Source organism: Larus michahellis, chromosome 6 (assembly GCF_964199755.1).
Source record: "Larus michahellis chromosome 6, bLarMic1.1, whole genome shotgun sequence".
Classification (NCBI taxonomy): domain Eukaryota; kingdom Metazoa; phylum Chordata; class Aves; order Charadriiformes; family Laridae; genus Larus; species Larus michahellis.
The window spans coordinates 50,654,931-50,679,190 of record NC_133901.1 but is presented as its reverse complement, the minus strand read 5'-3'; the positions used below and the strand labels follow the sequence as shown (position 1 = coordinate 50,679,190).

Below are 24,260 nucleotides of genomic sequence, written 5' to 3'. Positions count from 1 at the left end.
TCCAGATCCCTCTGCAGAGCCAACCCACCCTCAAGCAGATCAACACGCCCGCCCAGTTTAGTGTCATCTGCGAACTTACTGAGGGTGCATTCGATCCCTTCATCCAGATCATTGATAAAGATATTAAAGAGAACTGGCCCCAGCACCGAGCCCTGGGGGACACCACTTGTGACCAGACACCAACTGGATTTAACTCCATTTACCACCACTCTCTGGGCACGGCCATCCAGCCAGTTTTTTACCCAGCGAAGAGTACACCTGTCCAGGCCATGAGCAGCCAGTTTCTCCAGGAGAATGCTGTGGGAAACGGTGTCAAAAGCTTTGCAAAAATCCAAGTAGATAACATCCACAGCTTTTCCCTCATCCGCTAAGTGGGTCACCTTATCATAGAAGGATATTAGGTTTGATAGGCATGACCTGCCCTTCACAAACCCATGCTGACTGGGCCTGATCACCCTGTTCTCCTGCATGTGCCGTGTAATGGCACTGAGGAGCATCTGTTCCATGACCTTCCCAGGCACCGAGGTCAGACTGACTGGCCTGTAGTTCCCCGGATCCTCCTTCCGGCCCTTCTTGTGGATGGGTGTCACATTTGCTAACCTCCAGTCAGCTGGGACCTCCCCGGTTGTCCAGGACTGCTCATAAATGATACCAAGTGGCCTGGCGAGCACCTCCGCCAGCTCTTTCAATACCCTTGGGTGGATCCCATCCGGCCCCATAGATTTGTGCACCTCCAGGTGCTGAAGCAGGTCCCTCACCATTTCCCTTTGGATTACGGGGGCTTCATTCTGCTCCCCATCCCTGTCTTCTAGTTCAGGGGTCTGGGTGCTCAGGGAACAACTGGTCCTACTGCTGAAGACTGAGGCAAAGACTTCATTAAGTACCTCAGCCTTTTCCTCATCCTTGGTCACTATGTTGCCGGCCCTATCTACTAGAGGACAGAGATAATCCTTAGTCCTCTTCCTATTGCTAATATATTTATAGAAGCTTTTTTTGTTGTCCTTGACAACAGAAGCCAGGTTTAGCTCCAGCTGGGCTTTGGCCCTCCTGATTTTTTCCCTACATAGCTTAACTACCTCTTTGTAGTCGTCTTGAGTGGCCTGCCCTTCCTTCCAGAGGCCATAGATCCTCTTTTTTTCCCTAAGTTGCAACACTAGCTCCCTGTTTAGCCAGGCCGGCCTTTTTCCCCGACGGCTTGTCTTCTGGCACATGGGGACAGCCTGCTCCTGCGCCTTTAAGACTTCCTTCTTGAAAATCATCCAGGCTTCCTGGGCTCCTTTGCCCTGGAGGACTGCCTCCCAGGGGACTTTGTCAACCAGGCTCCTGAAAAGCCCAAAGTCCGCCCTCCGGAAGTCCAAGGTAGCAGTTCTGCTGACCCCTCTCCTTGCTTCTCGCAGAATCAAAAACTCTATCATTTCATGGTCACTGTTCCCAAGACAGCCTCCAACCTTCACATCCCCCACAAGACCTTCCCTATTTACAAACAACAGATCCAGCAGGGCACCTTCCCTAGTTGGCTCTCTCACTAGCTGTGTCAGGAAGTTATCCCCAGCACATTCCAGGAACCTTCTAGACTGTTCCCTCCCTGCTGTATTGTATTCCCAGCAGATGTCCGGCAAATTGAAGTCCCCCACGAGGACAAGAGCTCGCGATCTTGAGACTTCTCCCAGCCGTTTATAGAATACTTCATCTGCCTCCTCATCCTGATTGGGCGGTCTATAACAGACTCCTACTACGATATCTGCCTTGTTAGCCCTGCCCCTGATTCTTACCCATAAACACTCAGTCTCATTATCACCATCATTAAGTTCAAAGCATTCATAACACTCCTAGAAGGTGCGGATATCTCAGGTGAAGTAGCAATTTGCATTTGCCCTCTACATTAACCCTTCCCCTAGACCTGTGACACCCCTGCCAGAGCCGCAGACTGCACTAGAAGGATCCTTGAGCCACAACTGTGCCTGTTCTTATACTCCCATTTACCTGATTTTCAGAACAGTCCTTAATTGTCTGTATTATTAGGTCCATTTCACAGATGGGGAATCAACTATGTACAGTAAGGCCCAAAGCAGCACAGCTCTTTGGAAATTTTGACTAGTAACCACAATTCAACAGTTAGGTACTACCCTTAAAAGTCATCTTGAAGTGACTGTGTACTTCTCAAGGGGAGCACCTGAGGTGACCTTCCTTTCAAATCCCAGCACTTCTGACTCTTCCCTGTTCACTCCAGTGTAACTACTCCAGCATAACTACTTTCATGAGCAAAGTTATTCACCAACCAGAGTTTTTCCATAACAATTTCAGCAGCTATTACTCCTATTTTCTGCTCTCTCTCCCTTTACGTACAGTTAGAAAAAGTAATGCATTCTGATAGTGAAATCCTATTGTAGCAAAGCTATTTTAACTACGTATGTGCTTTATATATATTGTCAAATAGCATTTTTCAATGTAAGGCAAGCAGACAGTTACTGGGTAATGACTGTTCTTATAGCAGCAACTAGCAGCTAGGTTTTGGGGGGTTGGGGGGTTTTTTGGGTTTGTTTTTGGGTTTTGGGTTTTTTGGGTTTTTGTTTTGGTTTTTTTAATGAGACATACTTTAAAAATACCTTTGTAGTGGCCAGACGTTCACTGTGTGGCAAAAGGCATAATAGCCCACTGGCCCTGCTGGTTCAACAGCTGGTCTTAATTAATATTGAGAAACAGGACACTTTTATGCAAAATAAGCGAATTGACTTGAGATTCTTTTCAGACCAGGTTTGAGAAATGCAGCCACAAACTCTGCTTCCCTTCTCTGCTCCTAATTTTAAACAGGGGCTTCGTATCTGTTTGTCTTTCTTTGTGTGTTTAATGTTTCCTGGAGGCCTGCAAAGGCATGCAAAATATTTTAGTTCAGGGCCTCTATATGGTTGTAATAGGAAATAGATGTCTCCCTTAAAGAGATGGGTTAGTATAGAAACAGAGATTATCTGAATGACAGCAGTCTTAAGTGTTTATTTCAAAGGGAAGGAAAGGACAGATAAATATTTACTACTTTCCGTTCACATCGTAGAATACAGACGCTGCCTATTTCTGGTTATTTATTGTCTAAGTAACTCAGGTTAAGGTCTGGTACTGTTCTCTTTGTCAGAATTTTTCTTCATATTACAAAGTTCTGATGCCATCTTTGCCACATAGTTCCTTTAAGCTGCAGAAGAGCCTCAGCTGGTTTCTAAACCCCAGGCTGGTCAAGACTTTATGCTTGTACAAGATGTGTGGTCACTAGAAACTAGCAAATTGCAGACTTTTTGGTCCACCTGAGAAAATGCATGTTCCCTGTGCAAGGCTTCACACCTACACTGAAACAGCCTTTTAGAAAAATTCTGAGAGTTTCAGTGCTACCAGGTTGAAAAATGGTGAAGACAAATGAAAAAAAGGCTTCGCTTCTTACTCTTGTTCCCTCTCTCATTTCACCCAACCTGAAGAGTACGTGCCGTCCCCTCCCCATCAGGGCAGGGGATGGATGACAGAACAAGAACAGACATTCTCTTTCCTCCTGCACAGGCCCTAATCAATATTCTTCAGGTCCTGATCTTTGACCATTCATAGCAGCAAACTGTGATCCCGAGCCTCCTTCAACACTGTTCCCTGACAGATCCATCCTTCCTCCCTTTCACTTTACCATGTATCTACCACTAGAGAACCAGCAAAATGAAAAATAACTTTGGGATAGTTTGCCTTTCCTAGATGCAGTCTTACCTTCTCTTCTTCAAGGCATGACTAAAACCGATGACATCTCTCTTCCCCACCCCTTCTTTCCCTTTTTTAATTAAAAGTTGCATGGTAAATCAAGAGGGGCTTAGAAGAAATCTCATTATCTTCATTTAGTTGCAACTACACCTCTTATGTCAGAAGACATTAAAGAAATTACTGATGGATTAATTCATTGAGGTGCAATGCAGTGGAATGCTGGTTATGGAAACAACAGCCAAGGTGCAATCAGATACTCTGTTCAGCAGATGAATGACAGATCAATACACTGATGGGACATGTTTTGGGATGCTTCTGTGTCCACAGGCATTCCTCTTTGTACAGCAACTCCATCAAAATCTCCAAAAATAAGCAGACTTGTGACAATTCACTAGCTGGATAGGAAGTCCCTTAGGTGTCATGGAAGGATATGGGAGTTCAATAAATGGTGTTTTCCTCTGAGCAAGCACCTCAGCACAAAGCCTTCAAACACAAAAGTTTCTACAGATCAGGAAAGCTGGTGTAGTGTTTGAAGGTGCAACTGGCTCCTCACGATGCCCAGCTGATGAAAGTTACACCTGCCCTATGAGCTGAAACAGTGAAACAATTTATTGCAGCAACTGCAACCCAAAACGATGTTCTGTGCAGTTCCTCAGAGTTTTCATCTTGTCTCATTTTAAAAAACAATATTTTTTTAAGTATTAAATCAGGTTTGGGATATCAGTGAGTTTCTCCCAATTCTGTTTCCTCCTTACCTTCTTTTCCATTGGATGGAGCAAGGAGATGGAAAGGAAAGGAGAGCAAAGGTATTTAGGTTAGAAAAGGAGAAACAGAAAGGATGGGAGAACAATTTTTTAAGGAAAGGAAGGGATTTCAAAGCTGAAAAGTGAAAAACTTTTTGTCCCATTCCAAAACCAGTTAACCCTGCCATTAAAACTTAAGTACTTCTTTTGCCACATTTTGTTTTACAGTTTTCATTAGCAATTGTTTCTTTATGGAAATAGTCATAATTATTTCAAATTCAATATTGAGAGGGAGAGGGGGGTTGCAATATAAACGGACTGGATGGCCAAATGGATCAAAACAATGACCTTTTGGCTTTTGGTTCTGGAATGGCATGCACTGTATTACTAGTGATGCTATTATCTGTTATCACAGTGATTTTATTAATTAACTTTCGCTTTAGACCATAGCCTCTATGACATAATCAGGGTGTTCGTGGGATCTGTCCCAAATTCTGCCACACTTGACTTTTTCAGTCCATTTCTACAGTATACCTTGAAAAACAGGTTTGTGTTTCCACCAAGATCACTGAAAAGCTGCCCGTGGACAACATCTATCCTGACTGATCTCTCATCACAAAAGCCTAAAAGGTAATAAAGGGCTACTGCTCCTTAACTAGCATCTGCAAGCAAATCAGTGGGCCTCAGAAATCAGAATCGGCACTAGACTTTAAGTGCAGTACTTTCGGGTAAGCTCTCAACTCCTACTTTCAGCCTAACATGTACTAATAAATTCCTCAGTGCTGCTATCTTTTGAAAAAATAAGTACCTTCTCAGCAGAGACCAGCAAGTTGCCCATGCCCAGCATTTTTTCGTGACCCTGGAAGATAAGGTTCATTTTGACTGAGGTCACCACAAACTTCCACGCTTACACTGAAGTCCCGTGGGATATTTTATTACCCATCCTGAGCACAGAAAGCTCAAATTTCTCAGGATCCATTAAAAAAGCACATACGCTTTATGGAACCAAACTGAGATTGACCTAACCCGGAAACCTCGAAGGATGAGGCAATGTGATGAAGCATCAGAGGTGCTGAGCAAAACCTCAATAGTCTCAACCTGTTCTCTGGATGGTGAAGCCTCTCCCTTCCAGCTGACTTCCCCACCCACCCTGAAAGCACTCTGCTTTGGGAGTGGCTTTTCTCAACAGGGAAGCGAAACTTTCTTTTAATGTGGTTCATGGAAAGTTTTGTTGGTTTTCTTTCTCCAGCCCATCTAGGCTGGAAAAAAAATATTAGTCCCAACCAAAAGCCGGTATAAAAACTCTGCCCATTTCTGGACAGTTCTTTTCAACTTGCAAGGAAGCAAATCCCACAATTGCAATTTCTTGTGGCTCATTATGGGAATGGTGGTGTAGCACAACCACAGAAAGAGTTGTACTGGAATGGTTTGAGCGCAGCTACTGTAGAGCACTTTGAGATGCTTTCATCCAAAAAAAAGATTTTATGAAAACAGGGATTAGATCAATTATAGGGCAACTGTGGTCTCTAAGTATAGGAAGGACTTTCCATAAATTCAAAGGGTAATAGAGACAACTGGATACATGGGATGCATTTTATTCCAACTTGTCTTTAATGATACACCATGGGATATAGAAACTGGGCTGTGGAGTATAAACAGTACAACCCCCAGGCATAAGAAATGAATTTATTTCTGATCCAAAGTCTGCTATCAGTAACATGAATCCTGTTATTGCTTTCAATGGGCTTTGGATCAGTCTCCCATGAGCAACATGAAAAGGATATGAAGTCAGACAAGTAGAGAAACAAGGACAGTGTAATTTCAGCAATGCAGGGGAAAAAATTTACTTTCCAGAAAAAAAGGACCCGGGAGATGTCACAGTTGATCAGATTGCTGATTTACATAATCCAAAAGCCTTTTTCGGTACCAGAAGCCACAGAGTCACATACAAGAAACCAATTCGCAATTCTGGGAAAGCTGCAGCGGAGCATCCCACCTGTCTGAGAAGACACAAAGCAGCCTCCCCAGGTCAGCAAGGTACCATTTTGTCTTTCCTGGGTAAGTTTTTAGCTGGATTCATTCTCAGTTTACCTGACCATGTTCCATCAACACTAGAGCTAACACAAGGTAAGGGTGAAGTTGGGGTAGGGGTAGAGTGGGGCATATTATTTCAGTGGCAACCAGGACTTGGATCAGTCTACACCAGTCGTGAAACCACAGCTCCATAGAAGAACTTAAAGTTCTTTTACAGTTTAGTGCAACTAAAGTAAAAGATCAGAAAGTAAAAGCCAAGAGAACAAATCAGGTTCAGGTAAACCACGTATTTGGGAATAAGTATGACTGTCTGTATTTCCAGAGCAATGCACCTGGCACTTCTGAAGACCTACAGCAAGACATCTGAATTTACTCTTAAGTGTAAAGAATCCGTGGCACAATAAGAAGCAGAGTCTGGAAGCCCTAACCTAGCACCTTCCCTCTTTGGCTGGCTTAACGTTCTCCAGACAGATCATTTCCCTCCTGATTACAGGGCAATATCTCCCCTTCCATGAAGGACAAGCCATTTCTGATAAATCATTCTGTTTGTTTACCACCTACCCTGCTTTCAGCACAAGTCCAAAGCACCCTGTTCTTTTCTCTGAGCAGGGCCTGGGTTAAAGGCAGGGTACTATCCACAGACACTCCAAATTTTCACTTTCAGTCTACGCTAGAGAGGTGTCTCAGCCACAAAGTTGCAGTCTGGGTCCTCCCTCTGCCCTTTTCTTGGATTTGGCTGCAGTCTGCCTAGCTCTGCCTCCTCTTCTCTCCTGTTTCTCACTGCAGCCCTGGTGGTCCCCTGCATGCAGCACAGCTGCTTCTCCTTCCCTCTTGCTGAAGCTTATTTCTAAAATGCCTCCTTGGAGCAGATGTTTCCCCATGTGTTTCACCCTTTATTTTCTTCGCCACCCCCACTTGTTCCAATGCAAGTAATGATTTATCTCCTTGATCTTTCAGATCCAATCCTAAAATAGTGCAAGCATCCCTTAATCAACCTGCTCAGCTTGGTTCTGAGTGTGTTGTGTCCACACACACAGTGTCTGACTTTTCCCCTATGATAATATATGGGGAGGAGAAAAAAAGAAGGTTTAACCTTGGCACAGCCTTTGGTTCCCATTTCACCTTCAGATTATCAACTTTGGTATTTTTTGGTTTTCTTCCAGGGATGAAATTTTCTTTCTTGTAAATATTTTGTTAAACAGGATTAATACCTGCATCATTTGCCACTTTCCCTTTACCTCATCCCCCTCTTTTTTTTTAGCTGCCACGAAAGATACTTCACAGGTCCCATCCCCCTTCTCTATGACATTTCCCTCTCTCCAGCTGTCTTTCCTTGGCATTGGCACCTGCAGTGGCAGTAGACTTTTATACAAATTACCTTTGCTCTGCTTCATGCTTCCAAAATTGGTTTCTATATCAGGCCAATTCAAGCCAGTTTCACAAGCTTATGTTAACTGTAGATCAAACCTAAAAGGAACGTGCTACAGCCAGGGACTCTACCCCAGTTTTAGGGGTAGAGGGATGGGTGCAGCACTTCCATCGCCTCTTGCGCAATACTGTGTTTCTACTCACCTTAGGCCAAGTTCTGAACCCTGTCATCGGTCTACAAAAGGGGCATGTAACAGCACTCCGAAGGCTGGTTGGCCAGCCCTGCCCCAAGGAGCAGGTGAGCATCAGACTATGAAGTCCTAGCAGCTGCTAGTAGATCAGATCAGCAGAAGAAACCAAGCACCCAGAAACCTGAAACTAAAGTAATGCAGATTTTGCCCAAATTGGTCAAAGCCATCTGGATGGAGGCTTACACAGGGACAGTCCACAAAGTACTTGTCAGCAGGGATTTCATTCTTTAAAGTCCTTACTCTGGTCTCAGTCCAGGGCAGGGAGCACCCCATAGCTGTGCTATTTCTCTGTGTCCCACAGCCATGGCACTTGTCACACTGCAGAACCACTCACAAATGGACTTGAGTTGGCAGAGTCAGCAGGCAGGATGATGGTGTGACCGACCCCCTCGCTTCGCTAGCAACTGTGTCAGAGAACAAAAGGTGGTGACGGGATGTCCCTTTCCTGACAGCACTGCTCCTGAATTTGCTGTCTCTGTGCAAGTAGCACTCCAGCGTGTGATTTCCCACATTTTGCGAGTGCTCCGATAAAAACTGCTGCATTCAGCCAAATATTTAGTAACTCCTCTGATATCTGTATATTAAAAATGAGTGTGGGGGTGAGGGAAAGCAAAGTGTAATGGTCTGAGAACGTTAAGTGCAGTGCTGGGCAAAGAAAAATTTGCGTTTCCAAATGCCACATGCAGATTTGTTGCAGAGACAAAATGGGTGCGTAGGCACTGAAAAGCCCTAGGCAGAGACCTTGGTTTCATTTCCAGCCTTACCCAGAGTCTCTCTCCAGGACTTGAGCTGAGTCACTTCATCTTCCGGTATTTCAAATACATATATCAAGGCTGTATACTCAGAGTGGCAATTGTCTTTCACTACGCTTGCACTATGCCCAGATCTCAGACGAAATCTCAAGGCACCACAATCAAAACTGGCAGAAACTAACTTAATTTTGTAGCACTGCCATGAAGTTATTTTTATGAACTACTAAGAACTTTCACTCACTAGCTTTAATAGGCTAAAAGCTTCACAGCAATATGGATGAGACTGAATGCCTCTGAATGATGGATCTGGCTGTGTCAAAACTGCTGTGGAGCCCCACTGTTCCCAGCGCTGCCAATAGACAGCAAAGAGGAAAAGTCCAACTGATGCTGCTGGAAGGTGATACTCCTTTCTCAACACCAACTACCTCTGTTTCATGTACTGTTTCTCTCAGACAGTTTTGGTTTTCCAGATCAGAGAGGACCTAGCTTTCTTTTACTTCCCCCACACACCCTTTTATTATTTTTTAAAGAGCAATTTAGTGCCCTAGACAGCTTTGCTTAGAGCCAACCCCAGATAATATTATTTCTCTCTTCCCATACTGTCGACTAGACTTATAGATTTACTGAAATTCCATTTGGCTGGAAGCTCATTGTGCAGTGTTTCCTGCAGCTCCCATATAAAACAGATTCCATGCAACAGAGAAAAACATCTGTACCACCCTTTGTTCCTCAATTCCTTGAAAAGAAAAGGATAAACTGCAAGAGTCTCAAGAATTCAATATTAGGTGAAAAGAAATCCAGTTCTGGAAGCACCAAATCAATAAAAGAAGCTTCCCAGGTGGAGATGGGGAAGGGCGGGGGGGAAGGAGGAGTGCAGAGCTCTGAAGACCAATAGGTAATGAAGGAACACTTGCATTCTGAACAGGGTAGACCAAAGACACTGTGCTTACTGTTCAAGACAGAGACTTTCACAGATTTTATTCTATTCTGCTGGTGTGTAGAGAATGTTGGTAGAAAGCCACCCAAAGTGTCTGACCCTCAAAATCTGCAACATGCTTTCAACCAGATCTGGATACTGAAGCCATCTCTGCTTGAATGTTACAGAGAGGCAAGAGAGAATTTTCCTATCCATTCCTGGCCATTTCATTTTCAAGCTTATCTCATATACCTAACAACTCCTTTTCCATTCTTACTACCTCCTAAACTTGTTATATTGCTTCAATTCCTATTTTCACTCTTTTTACACCTTCTGATTTGTTAGTTCCCAGACCTGCAAATTCCCTTCTCCAGTCACCGTCTTCTCAGAAATCACTTTTCCTTCAAACATTTCTCACCCTTCCTCCTACAAGCAGCTGTGCTGTATGTCATCATCTAGGCATGATTTAGACTCGAGGCTCTACAGTGCAAAGAAGAGGTCTTACTTATGTTTGTGAGTCCTTGTCTAACTTTATGCTGCTGTATAAATGTTTAATAGGTAATAATGCATTTGCTGGAACAAGCTGTGCACTAATACCCAGTGAGACTGTTTGGATACAATCCTTGCTGACTGTCAGAAGCTTCTGGAATTAAAAAAACATGCAGCTGTTTGGTGACACTGCAGTTTCAAAGCTAAAGGATGCAACAGTTGAAGTGGCCTAAAGAAGCATCGTAGCACTGGAAATGGCCCTATCTACTCTTCCCATGTTTGAATCAGGATAGAGTGTGGGAGCTTGGCACTATGGACATGGGGCTATGCTCAGCTACAACCATTGCATCTCACCTTCTTGATGTTATCTCCCTCCAGAACCCCATGTTAACGTAATTTTAAGCAAATATTTCAAATCTCTGCTTTCTCTTTAATGTTGGCTGAAGAGGCAGGAATGGTCCTGTCCATTTTTCACACTGCTGATGCCATGATTTTGCTCTGGGTTCCAGTGTATTATGTCCTGTGCTAGAATTAATTGTGAAAGAGAAACCCCAGTGGCAGATCAGATGCATAGTTTTTATTTCAGTGACCGCATAGAAGCTGGGTGATTCATCACTGACACCACACAAGGAGTCAATGCTCAAACAAATAGGGAAAATATGATGTCTTGGCCTCAGGGCCAATGAATAAAATACGGTGATGCTAATGGAGAAAACCCAGTGGGGCAGCAGGAGTGTCAGGCGTTCATGTCATCTAGCCTCAGGTTAGCGCTCATGGAGACAAACAAACCATACCAGAAATTTCCACAACCTGTACAAACAGAAATCTTTGGGGTTTGTTCTCTCTATATCAGGTTGCTCCTAATGGTGAAGCTGGTGATGACAAGTCTCATCCCATAATCTCAACAATTTGTGCACCGATGACATGAAATCCAGGGATATAAAGAACCACTGTTATGGCATGTTCATAGGGGCTCTGAAACAAGGAGTGCTGTATCGCGCCCATCCAGCCACTGACCTCCAACGCTGTGTCCTAGAGTCAGGATCTCTTTCCTATTAATTTTAACACAGTTTCACTAACAACGCTCTTGATATTTTATCCTTGAAAGAGATTTGACTAAGTGATGAATTGAGAAGGTTTTCACAATTGTCAGTGTGCGTTAGGAAAGAAAAGAAGCTATATCCGATGGAAGCAAGTCTAAAATTAAGCTGAAGACGACTCTATTAGGAAAAATTCCTGTAAGAGTGAAATCTGTTGGACTTTATACAGCTTCTTCAGTGGTATAAAAAAATACTCCACCACCTCAGTCATTTAAAAATAGATTGGACCAAACAGTACAAAAATATATTGCAGGGAACACAACTATATCAGCATGGCAGTAAAACAGATGAGCTAATAATTCTCTTTTCTCTCATTTTCAGGATCGTGCATGACAAGATTTCATAACTAGTCAAAATTTATTTACCAGCAACCAACACAATTTTCAGAGTTCAGATTTGGTGCAAATTAACATCTCTCTGGGAAGAAAGGCATGCACCATTTATCAAGTGAGAAATATTACAGTTCTGAAGGGGACCAGGGAGGGGCAAGGCTCCTTAGTGCAAACCAGTTAGGGACAAAGACTTTCAGAAAGATTAGAACAGACACTTCAGAAAAATCTGCCCCCATATGACTGGAAGCTGAACTCTCTAGAAATTCCCACTCAGTTGCAAGTGTTCAGCTCTTGAGAAAAAGAAAAAAAACCACAAAACCCCACCATACCAAAACCTGGCCGCAGCTCTCTGCCTATTTTAACGAGTGTCAGGAACATTTCCCCTGAAGATATAATCACTTTCATGAACTTTTCAGCTCGTCAAATACCAGAGCTCATATGTGACAGGATTTTCACATGAAAGCTGTGTTCACAAGGCCAAACTACATAGTAGAATCAAACTGAAATGGGGAGGGGACCTTTAAACAGACTTAGTTAAAACTACACTCTTATTCTACCTGATCAGAGACTGGAAAAAACCCCAACACTTTAAAGCAGAAGAATGTAAACCTCCTGGTGAAGTCCTCATTATTTTAATTTGAAAATAATGTTGCTCAAATAACCATTGTATCACCAGCTGGACAAGCAGTACAATGCCTTGGTGCTTAACACAAACTAATTCAAAGCAAAGAGAAGATGGAAATCTCTTTATTGTTTTATTTGGCCTCTAAAGAACCCTGTTTCAGGCACACAAACCCAAATAACCAAAAGAATAGTTAATTGAGCAACTAATTTACATGACCAATTCCAAGCTTACAGATTGTAGGACCTGCAAACATGTTGCTGAGAGCATGTCCCCTCCCCCCAAGTACTGGTTTTGTTAAGCAATCCAGAGCTAATTCACAAAAACGTGTTTCTGTAGAAACCATAAAACTTCTTTCATAGCCATTTTGCTTTGTTTCTAGTTCTTTTAAAATGTAACAAGCTCTGACTCGGATATAATTAGAACAATTTCCATTCATTCGAGTACTGAACAGATTTATGATACCTTGCATATTGACAGAAGAGTCACTTCTTCAAAAGGTTTCAAGGATGAACAGCTAAGCCTCAGGAACTAAAAAGCCCTTTAAGATTGGGGTCAAGCTAGGCATTTAGATTCAAAAATAATAAATAAATCCATTTGGAGACAAAGGCCTATTGTATACCAGTCTTCCAGGAAAGCCCATGGGTGGCTGAGAATTACTTGGGAAAACTTTCCATAAATTAATTCTGAATTATTCTCAGTTCTTTCTTCCACACTGAAAAGAGGGGTCTATGAAGGGAGAAAGGCATTGGTGAGTTCACACAGGGTCAGGGAATATCTGGCTTTCCAAATGCAGAACTAGAAAACATTCTTGGGACACTGAAAGAGAGAACCAGCACCTTCCCTGAGAACCTGGGGTACTATCAGCTCCAGCTACAAAGGGGTGGGCATACCTTTATAAGGTACAGCGGGGAGTACAAATTGCAGTAGTCAAAGCTTATGTGGTGCAATAGTTCAAAGGAACCACATCCCACCCTCTGCTCAAAAGGAAGAAAAACCAAAAAAATACCCAAACAAAAAAAATAAGTCCCACTGTTCCTCATCATACATTGCTTTCTCTGCTACTAGGCAGACACTGTCAAGCTGACATGTAGAATTCATCAGAAAACAGAATTTTACTCAGGAATTTTGCAGTGTCCTATTGAATTATATAGAAATTAATAACTAGGCTACATAGTTCTTTGCATTAGTTCTGAAAAAACATAGAAATGTCATGTAAAATATTATGGGCTTTTACAGTGACATTTATAGGAAAACACTATTCTTTATTCTTAACTCTGCACTCATATGTTAACAATTATCACCACAAAAGCTATTTCAGTTCTTCCAAGTTATACAACAAACTAGACAGCAGGGACAGCTTTGAACCTTTGAACATCAGGTTCTTATTTACTATGTTATCCTATTTTTAGGTCAACATTTTACACATCTGCTGAAAGCACTTTCTCTATGTCAGGCAATTCTCCTGGTAAAACTGCTTCAGGTACCAAGCTGCTGACGAGGAGCAGCACAACTTGATTCAGTGCTTCATTAGAAAACAAGACCTTCTTACAGAGAGCTAGGAAGACTCACAGACTCAGCAAGGGAAGGACACAGTGCTTCCATTATGCCACATTATTTGCCCAGGAGTGATAACCGAGTTAGACCATAACGTTGGGGAATCATATTAATTAACAGACACTGACCATGATTTTGAAGTGTAGACCTACTATTAAATAGCTCTGTTCATGTTCCAGAGCCTCTGAAACCAAGTGTTTATCCATTACCAGGCCCCCAATCTTGAACATTGCTTGCAACAGTCAGTACAAGCAGGACAGCCACTGTTGTACGCATTAACCTGAATTCCCAAGCTTAGTTCTGATTCAGTGCAATTTTCTGGGGAAGATCCTTGTATTGTGTTTAAAATCTTGCATTCAAAAAATCAAGGAATTAGTCTTCTTCTGCCAACAGCTTTGAAACTCACTTTTCTGAAAGTTTCCATACTGCATTTGAGATGAATACTTGGGAGAGTAACAGTGTGTAAAGTACATACCTTTGGCAGAGCTTGGAGAAAGAGAAGCCACAGCTCTACAGGTACGTCCTGGACTCCTCCTGAAAAAGAAAAAAGCAGTAAGTGTTATAGAATACAATAATCTAATACAGCCATTAGAAAAATGAACTATAAAACATCTCAGTCTAAAACAAAAGAAACCACCATTCTGGGGTCTGCTAGAAAATTTAACAATTATCTGTAGCCCATCTACTTCAACTAGCATTGTTATCTTTTAAACTAAGAGTCACCATTTGTCCATGAATCATCTTTTCTGAGGCAAGAGCCTCCATGTCTATGTGAAACTCAAGGCAACATCATCTGTTTATTATTCTGCAGGGTAACAGTGCCAAACTTCCTGCAACACCCACTTTAGCTGCTGAAACCCAGAGAACTGAATGTGCTGCTGTTAGCATTTGGAGACAGGAATATGTTTTGATGTAACGTATCAGACACAGGCTCACTTGGTGACAAGAAAGTATTAGATTCCATAACAGGTTAAAAGAGAGCCAAATATGAAAACACTGTATGCAATTCATACAGATCTACTCATCATCTTTGAAATTTTTCAAGAGTGTTCTAAACATTCTAAAAATACCATGGAAGGTGGTAAACAGTTAAATTCTCCTAGCTTGTCACATAAATGACAGCTTGACTGATGTATACAAATGTTCTAACACTACTCTTAGTATGTTGTGTTTAATACAAAGGTACGTGTGAGTCAGGACTGCTAGGACAAAAGTTCTCACGTACAGAGAAATCTGCTTCACAACTTTGGCTATCGCTATTTAGTCAGGTGTCTTCCTCCTTGCCAAGGACACAGCCTGTGGATACCTATATGTAGGGATACAGTGTGTGTGCCAGAGACAGATTCCGCCTGTGGTCATTATGCTGCTCCTTCTCCATCTTGCAGTCTCTCAGGGAAGTGCTCCCTCCTGCCCGAAGAGGTTGGCCTTTGTCTGTCTCTTCCTGCAGGTCTCAACTGAGAGCAGAGCTGCCCAGAAAGACAGATCTGCAGAAGCTATTTAGAGTATTTCAATGAGATCTAAGCCCTGTAGAAGATCAGGTATCAGGATCTCTGCTCAAGGTTAAATCCAAGTTTTTCTCACCTCAACAAGGCCATATCGTGGGAACTCACCTGCCAATCTCCCTACCTGCAACAGGCCCTTCTCTACATGTTTTCAAAAGCAGGCAATAGCAGCTGGGAAGTTCATTCTCTGCTGCTGCCAAGGATAAATGATTAGAAATACCAGCAAGTGGCAGAATTCAACTCATACTCTCTGAGTCCAGTGTGAATGATATACAAGCAGGGCCCAGACTCCAGCCGTCTTTCACTCCATGCTACAGAACCTCAGGACAGGTAGAGCTCACAGTTTTGCATCATCATTGTATTTGGATCCTGATAAGGGAATGTTTACACCTTCTATATACTCCCAATGAAAAGCTGCCTGTTCTCAATACAGAAGAAGGTGCTTTTTGAAACCGAAAAGTCCCTCACTGCTATCTTGTTTGCTTCTCAAATGGTAGATCCATAGGTACCTTTGGATGGGGAAAAGACACCAGCTTCTACCCAGTGGGAAGGGCACTATAGGATGAATAGTATTCATTCAGTTGGATCTGTCATGTCCAAAGTTCCCTTTCTCATCCTTGAAGTCCTCATGTGAGTCAGGACAGCTGTAGTCCTGAAACAGGAGGGGAAAAAACCAAACATCTCTCCAACACATCTTCTGTCACTGGAAGAGCTCCTGCCTACACTGGCAGGTAACCCCTCACATCAAATATTAGTCCATCATCCTGTGCAGTAGAAGCCCTTCTGGGGAGCTGCTCTACACTAGATGCGCAGCACACCACAATTTTTCTATTCTACTGTTCCTTTCTCAGTCACAAGACATGTTGATATGTTCTTGTGGGTACTCCAAGCGACCAGGGATTTTTCCCTCCCCACAATGTTGCTCTGGGGAGTAAGTAGAATTCCTATCAGCTTTCCTACCTCTTCCTCCTCCTCAGAAAGCAGCCCACCTCACCAGTTACTTGAGCCCAGAAGTAAGGAATAGCGCTCTAGGAACACCTCCATCCCTCTTCTCCTCATCTCCTCAGGTTCTGAGCCTCATTTTTGTCAACATTTAATAGATCAAGTCCACCACACTGGATAGTGCAACTCATAACCATGCCATAACACCATTTAGTATGCCAATCAGGTGTCATGTGGTACCACTGATACCCTAAAGCCCCTTCCACCAGCAGAGACATTTTGCCTGCATACCTAGCCTGGCTGGCTGTCTTCCTGTGTCATTCAGCACTTAATTTCTCACTTACCATCTCTAAAGTGGGAACAGTAACAATATTCTTCCCAATTTAGGCGCTATGATGTGCTGACATCCCTACAGATGAACTCTAATAAAGAAAGAAGAGTGGCACAGCTGTACCATCTCTTTCTATCCTATACTTACTCTGGATCAAATCCTCTGTCCAATGCCTATCTTTTAGCCAAAGGACCAATCAAAGCCACTCAAGTGATAATCTAACTTTCTCATGCTCTAAGGCTGGTGCTGTTACACAAAGGTTACTATTCCCCCCCCACCCCCCACATTAATTTATGAAGGGCAAATGCTGAATACAGGTCACCTGTAACGTGTCAAACTTGGATTGTTTACCTGCACAAAAGCTTTTTTACTCAAATCATGCCCTACCCTCAGCCACGCTTCAGAAATAAAAGCCTCTGAAAACAGAAACAAAACAAAAGTCAGACCTCTTAAAGTCCTGGATGTTTTTGGCTAGAATGTAGAGTCAAAGGCTAAGAACAGTGAGATACACATAACCCTGATTCCAGCAAGATTGCTCAAGGAAAATCATGGACTTTCCATACACCACAAGACCGCAAAATGCCTAAGTATACTGGAGCAAACATTATTATGAATAGCAGTAATAGTAAGTGTTACCATTAGGTAAGAACGGTTTACGTCAGAGTTACTTATCTAATGTTAATTCAGAGCGCCAAAGGACTGTTGTTTTCATTGGTTTGCAATGGAGAAGAAATTCATTGAGAGTCCAATTAAGTTCAATCACTAACACATGCTTCCTACGGATATCCCTGAGGATCAGATACACATTGCAACTACATTCCTAACAGCTAGAAAGGCAGCAACAGCAAAATGAAATTCTGCCTATAAACTGTTGATTTACAGCTTGAAGAAAGTACCCAGGATGCCACCCGCTCCCTGCGAAATGGTCTGGTGAGGGCAAAATATGCACAGATTTCCTTTCTGGCAAGCGCAATGGTCTAACTTTTGCTTAGGTGTCAGCCATGCAGCTTCCAAACAGCTTGAGCAAGATGAGAGTACAGTATTTGAATTATTAACTTTTAAATTAAGTAGTATGCAAGATGTACAGAACATATGTTTTGACTCAGGCACTATTTTAGTGCTCAAGTAAATTTACTTAATGACTTACAAGTGTGACATATTCAGATATCCAGGTAGGAGCAGCAAAAGTACATATCCTAGATACCATCAATAAAGATGCTGCAATACTGGAAGTTGTGCTGGAGGTAGGAGGACATATTTTGGGCAACTCTCCCTGCATCTTGTGCAGAAGTCTCATTCATAACTATTCCACTTCATTGGGTCCTCCCAAACCACCCTTTGCAGTACTTCTTAATTACTGTTCACCATGAGCTTTTCGCTTTTCCCTCGTGCTCTGTTCGACCTCCCAGCCAATACTTTTGTGACATCTGTTAAGCATTTGAGCAGAAACAAGTTAGAAGGCCTGGGCGAGAGCATGTATCCAACAAATCTGGACAGTCTCCTGTATGCAAAACCCAGGTGGAAGCTTAAACAGAGATGTTTTGTACCCTAATATGAGCTACTCCATGACAGAAAGGGTAGAACATTTCCCTGTTCTTCTTTGATTTTGATGGAGCGAATATTGTCCTGAATTTACTGCACTGAGTGTTGACTGCTGAACGTCTGCCCCTCTCTAGGCTCATCGTATCTTCAGGTGAATGATGTGTCTTCCTGCCCCTCGTCCTTTCCTTCCCCAGAGCACATGGCTCAGTGACACAGAGGCAGGACTTCAGCAGTGCCCGCTCTCACAAGGTGACAAAGGCAAGGTAGGGATCAGCCAGGCTACTGGGATGCAGCGATCGGTGTCAGGCTGTTCAAAACTTCACTCTTCATCATAACTGCGTGCCATGCCTTTTGATCAAGAAGGATCATTCAACTGCAGCTTTCTTATTAAACAGCTCACTCCTGAATATTTCAGGCAAAGGTTTAAGACCCAAGGAAACATGGGTTCTTCCAAAATGAACTCCTGCCTTGTGAAACAGATCCAGTGGGCTCCAGACAAGTTGGTACTATCCTGTACTATTTTGACCACTATGAAGGCATTTCAAACTTAAGGTTTTACATAGATTTACATAAGGATTTACATAGATTAAGGATTTACATAGAATGACTGCACTCTGTAACTCTTGTAAGGACAGGCTACACTGACATCCCTGGAATAAGCACTACAACTTTCTGGAGCTGAACTCTGTAGCTCAAGCATGCTGACAAACAGGATCCACATTAAAAAATAAAAATAATAAAAAATAAGTATCACTGCTCACACTATACAGAAGCGCATGTTTATTAGAAAACAAAGAGCATGTATATCCATCCTTCTACCCGCAAGAGTCTTAACCCAGTGTCAATTCTTGCCTGCAAAAATTCGTCTGGCACATCAAAGGACAGCTGCTGTGCCACTTGAAATAATGGAAAGGCTGTTATTTTCCACATACCTCCTGTGAAGGAGAAACATGCCCAGTTCTGCAGTGTACGTGACGCATCACAGAGTCGGCATCCAGGTCTGTAAAACCTGAGTGCAGGGGAGAAGAGAGGAAGGAGAAGGAACAGAACGGAGTGTCACTGCCTCTGCCATTTTGGAGCACTCGTCCCTTTTCATCACAAATGAAAGTAGTCCCTCTGCAAGGTACTGAAGGTTTAACTCACAGCATACATTGAAACGAAATAATTTTCCCCAACTTAGTCGCTGACTTCCCATGCCTTTTTAAACAAAAAGCCAGGAAGAGCATCAAGGAGCACAGCAGCAGTGCTGCTGTTGAAAAGTCTTACAACAAACGTGCCTTTTGAAAAAATTATTTAGGTAATGCAGAGAAGAACAGAAGATTGCAAAAGGAAGCTGATGATGAAGGGACACTTTTCCCCTCGCTGTAGCCTTATGAGGGCTGCAATCCTAGCAACCAGAGTTGTTCAAAAGCATGTGTAGGAGAATAGGGGGAAGAAAGGGTAGCATTTGTTTATAGTACACAGACATAGAGCCTGCGGCAGAAGCCAAATGAGGAGAATAACTTTTGTGCACGAACGGAAGAGTGAAAGGAAATGGGTAGGTAAGGACAATTGTAGGATTTGTACAGTATAGAAGAGAATCCCTTCCATGTAGGAGGCAACTTCTTCCATGGAAAAGATGTTTCATCCGTGGAGCTGGATGACATAACTCCTCTGGAATAGTAACCTCTCAATGTTTGCTATCTGTGGTTCTGTTACTACACGGGTTGCGGCTCTTATAATTAGCACTTTATCAGCTAAAAAGTCAAAACATTCCTTTCATCAATCTATTTAGTCTTATGTCACCTTTATGAGATGGATATCAACCAAGACTGAAAGGAATGTCTGGTCTGAATTATAAATACTTTAAAGGGCTCTCAAAGTATGAATACTCAACACTTTCTGAAAATAAACTTCCTGGAATAAGCTCCTGGGTCACTTCGTATCAGCAAGCCCTTCTGATATCCTGGCTGTTTCCCCTTTTTTATAGCTAACAAAATTGAGGCGCACAGAGGCACCAGACAGCTTCTTTAAAGAAATCTTATTTACAAACCTAAAAAAAGGTAGTTGTTTTTTCAGCAGTTGCCAAGCACTTCAGACCTCACTAGGAAAATTACATCCCACCTGCAGAATGCTACAGAATAGTTTGAAAACAAATTTCAAACACATGCCTACAAAGCCCCCACTGCATTCAACTAGAACCCACACATGCTTTTCTATGGACAGATTAAGGAAAGTGGTCTGCTTGTTGACCTGCTTAAGTATGACATTAATTACTCAGTCCACAAGTGTGAAAATACTTTCCTAACTGAATTGCGTCAGGACCAGAAATACATGCAGAGCCCACATTTTTTTGACTAATGGCGTTCTTTTACCACAATTACTTTTATGTGGACTCCTCCTCTACGGCACCAGGTGAGCTGAACCAGGCTGCCCTGCCACTTACCCATGGTTTTCTGTGGACTGCTTCAAGGATTCTCATGAAAAAAAGCAAGTTTACTTTCAATAGGCTTAAGTCAGGTAGGCGGGGATCTGCAGCTAACAAAAAGGCCTAAAGGGTCCACGCACACAGAAAAGTGTTGAAAAACTATTATTTACACCAACAGTATATTAATTATTGCCCTGAAATGAATTCCATTAAGACTTTTTACACCATCTAAATAATCACACCATTATTTGGTGCTATTGGAACAATACCTAAATCATCTGGAAATGCAAGTTACAGCAAGGCAAAAATACACCAAAATAAAGTGAAAAAGGATCCCCAGGATCTGATGGAGCTGTGACAAGCATCCAAAAGAAACACATTTCACCACTAAACTTTTTTATGTTATTTCCAACTGATTTCTGACACTAGAACTGGCTTTTAATAGATGCAAAGGAGATAAATGTCTCATTACCAAAAATAAATCCGTCTGTTAAGGATGACAGAGAGAGGCAGCAGCACTGCACTGCCTATTATGGTATTGAGCAACAGATTTCACTCCCTCTGCTATATGCCCATTAATTAAAAATCTGACAAGCTCTTCCAAAGAATTTCTGAGCTTCTTTGGTCCTCTCTTTAATTCCTCCATAATTCTTTGTATATATAAACATGTCAGGCCTGGAAAGAAGTGGGGCATGCACATCATTTACCACAGAGTTCTTTTTCTATTCAAATACAAATACCGGTAAGAAAACAATAACAGACAAAAGGGGAAGAATGCAAGAAATTAACGCAATGAAACAAATGTGCCTGCAATTCCCTGTCCAGTCACCAGATGAAGCTGCTTAAAACACCAGCACCAACGTGTTTGTCTGCCTTTTTGACCACAGAGATCTTGTCTGTCTGTGCCAGAACTAGATGCATCAGCTCCCAGTAAGCTAAATCGCTTTGCATTACAGCCTCTGTTTCATGAACATGCGAGACACTACTTTAATAGGAAATGGTAGCTTGCTTTAGTGTTAACAGTGTCGCACAGAGCCATAACGCAGTGAGGCCTTTGTTCTCTTTGCAATGTGTTGCCTTTGTAAAATTTCCTCCCTACGGTCAGGCAGAGTAGCCATTTTATTCTCACAATTGATAGAACATGGACAGACCTCTCACGCTGTCACACACACACACTTGCGCTCTCATAGATAGCCATACTCACAGATTTTTGCTTTTTCTTCTTGTCCTCCTTTGATGAGATAAAAAACACCCCACAAAGCAAAATTGCACATCTGTGCAATCAGAACAGTTTCTGTTCAAACCGTTGTTACACTTTAAATGAAACAGCCTGGAAAAAATTTCTCTGGGATATCGCTGCTTCTGAGGTTCAAAGCTAGACGGACATGTGAGAACTGACGCACAGAAGGCCTTCCATCATATCATACAGAAAATATGACCCTGTATTTTACTGAGCTATTCATCCATCCTCTAAAGCAAATCCAGTTGAAGCAATTCTTCACTGGCATGCGGGAGGGCTTGATAGACTAATAGGTCTCTTCCACCTCTAAGCAATTCATGCCTTGCATGGCTTGTTTTTATTGACTTATCTTACTGGCTGTTTGGGGGCAGAAGCACATGCCTCATGCAAATGCCAAGACCTCTTGCTTTGGGATGCTATTGCGCAAACACAAGTAACTGGAATTAAAACAAAAAACATAATTTTATTTCTGAAGGATTAATTCCGTATCATCATGCATGGTTTTTACATATACAGAGAAGCTTCAGCAATACCACCCCACAAACCCCTAGACCTTCCAGTTCAGGGTCACAGGCTTTACTGCTCCTGCTTCACCACAGCTGATATCTGAGCTGCTCAGCAAAGATTAGAGCTTTAACACCTTGATCAGGGATTCCCAGTGCACTGAGGCAGAAGTCTCGACACCTGAGACAACCAGCAAGACAGAATAAATACGTGTTCTGAAAACATCAGACTCTTAGGAGTGAAGGACTCGTCTTCATCAAAACCATTTCCTTTGTGTATCTTTTTATCTCAGCAGAGACTGGTGGTGACATTTCAAGTCAGCAGAAGAAAATGCTGCATTTGCAGCCTTAGATAATTAGGTCCTCGGCTAACACAAATAACCCAAGAGGAACCCCAATTCTGAGTGCGCCTTAAGGAGTTACTGTAGCACCAATATCAAATCTCAACGCTTACTAACATTGCCTTTCTGACTAAAAGAGCAAGCAAAGAAACTTCCATTTCCAAGCCAAAGTACAGGGGGAAGAGGAAAAAAATAATCAACCTCTTACCTTGAAAAAACTTAATTTACATTCCAGCACTAGTTCACCACATGAGATTCTTTGCCTAAGTCTATCACCTGGTAAGGAGAAGCAGCCCGGGTGAGAGCACTTAAGAAATAGAGAACTCCCAATTTCTAACTATTAACCATGTGAAAATGACCAAGCAAGCTGTAGTTTTAGAAGTTAAGCAGCAAAACTTAATGACAGGAAAGGAAAATCTGTTTTCACTGCTTGGAAATGTTCCTGATTTTTTCAGTGGGAACATTCAGTAGTGTATGTTAATATTTAACTCTGTGTTTTTCCAGCATTAACCAGTCTTCCTCCAGGGATGCAGAGGAAGGCAGTGGCATAGCTGAACAGTTACTCTCCTTTAAAAGCAAGAGAAGCGACCACCACAGAAAAGAGAAAACAGCAACAGAAAATACAAGAAAAAGGATAAGTTTCTGAAAAGAAACTTTCTTTATCACACATCGCAAGAACACATCTCAATGGATCAGCAATACACATAGACAATAAGGGATGAAAAAGACGTTAATAAAAATCATCAACTGCCCCCCTTACAGCTGTTTGGAAAACAACAGTACTACTTTACTTGCTTACTTTGTATTTCTAGAAGTGCAACAGGTCAATCCCAAGAAAACCTTCAAATGTTGGCCAGTGAAGACCTGCTCCTATCTATAGCATTGCTGTTCCTGCTGCCAGGAAAACATGACAAGCTCAGTCAGGGATGTCCCAGGCACCCTGCTGCAAGGCATTCTTAATGTCTACTTTAATCTTGTTATGAGACACACTTTCCTTCTACCTGCCCATTTTTTCCTGCTTTCTTCCTGAATGTTTTCCAAGTCCATTTCATTGCTGTTTTGGTTAGCTAGAAACAAGACTTCAAATTAAATGCTGAAAGAAATCTGCCCACACTCACAGTGTGACATAAGGAGGAAACAACTGCGTGTTCAGAGATGATGGCGCCCGTTGTCCTCTGGTGAACATGTGCCCCGCATCCTCCCTTGTGCCAGAGCAGAGAGGAGTAGGATAGTTGCATGCCTGTTCTTCAAACACACTGAGCAAGAGGACACAGTTCTGATATTTCTAATGGAAATCAGTGGTAACGAGGAGTGACCTCCTTTGAAAGGAGACACATGCTGTTTTGGTGCTTCGAAGACTCTGGATGGAAAAAGCCTTTAATGTTAGAAAACACAATGAGTGAGGAAAAGTTGGCATGTACTTCCAGATGCCAGCCTCCTTGTAATGAGATGCATAAGGAAAGTCGATACTCCTACAGATAGTAAAAACCTCATCATATCAGTGCTTTCTATCCCCCACCATTCTGTTCAGCATGTTTAAGTGGGAGGTATTCTGCAGCCTT

At 42.4% G+C, this 24,260-nt stretch overlaps 1 protein-coding gene across 4 annotated transcripts in view; it reads right to left on the bottom strand.

Moving 5' to 3' along the window:
* SORBS1 (sorbin and SH3 domain containing 1) overlaps positions 1 to 24,260 on the bottom strand; it is a 174,820-nt gene that overhangs the window by 117,894 nt on the left and 32,666 nt on the right. For all 4 annotated transcript variants that reach the window (XM_074590488.1, XM_074590498.1, XM_074590478.1 and 1 more), the window contains exon 2: positions 14,366 to 14,424. The gene's annotated coding sequence lies outside the window, so the exon portion shown is untranslated. The remainder of the gene's footprint in view (positions 1 to 14,365; positions 14,425 to 24,260) is intronic.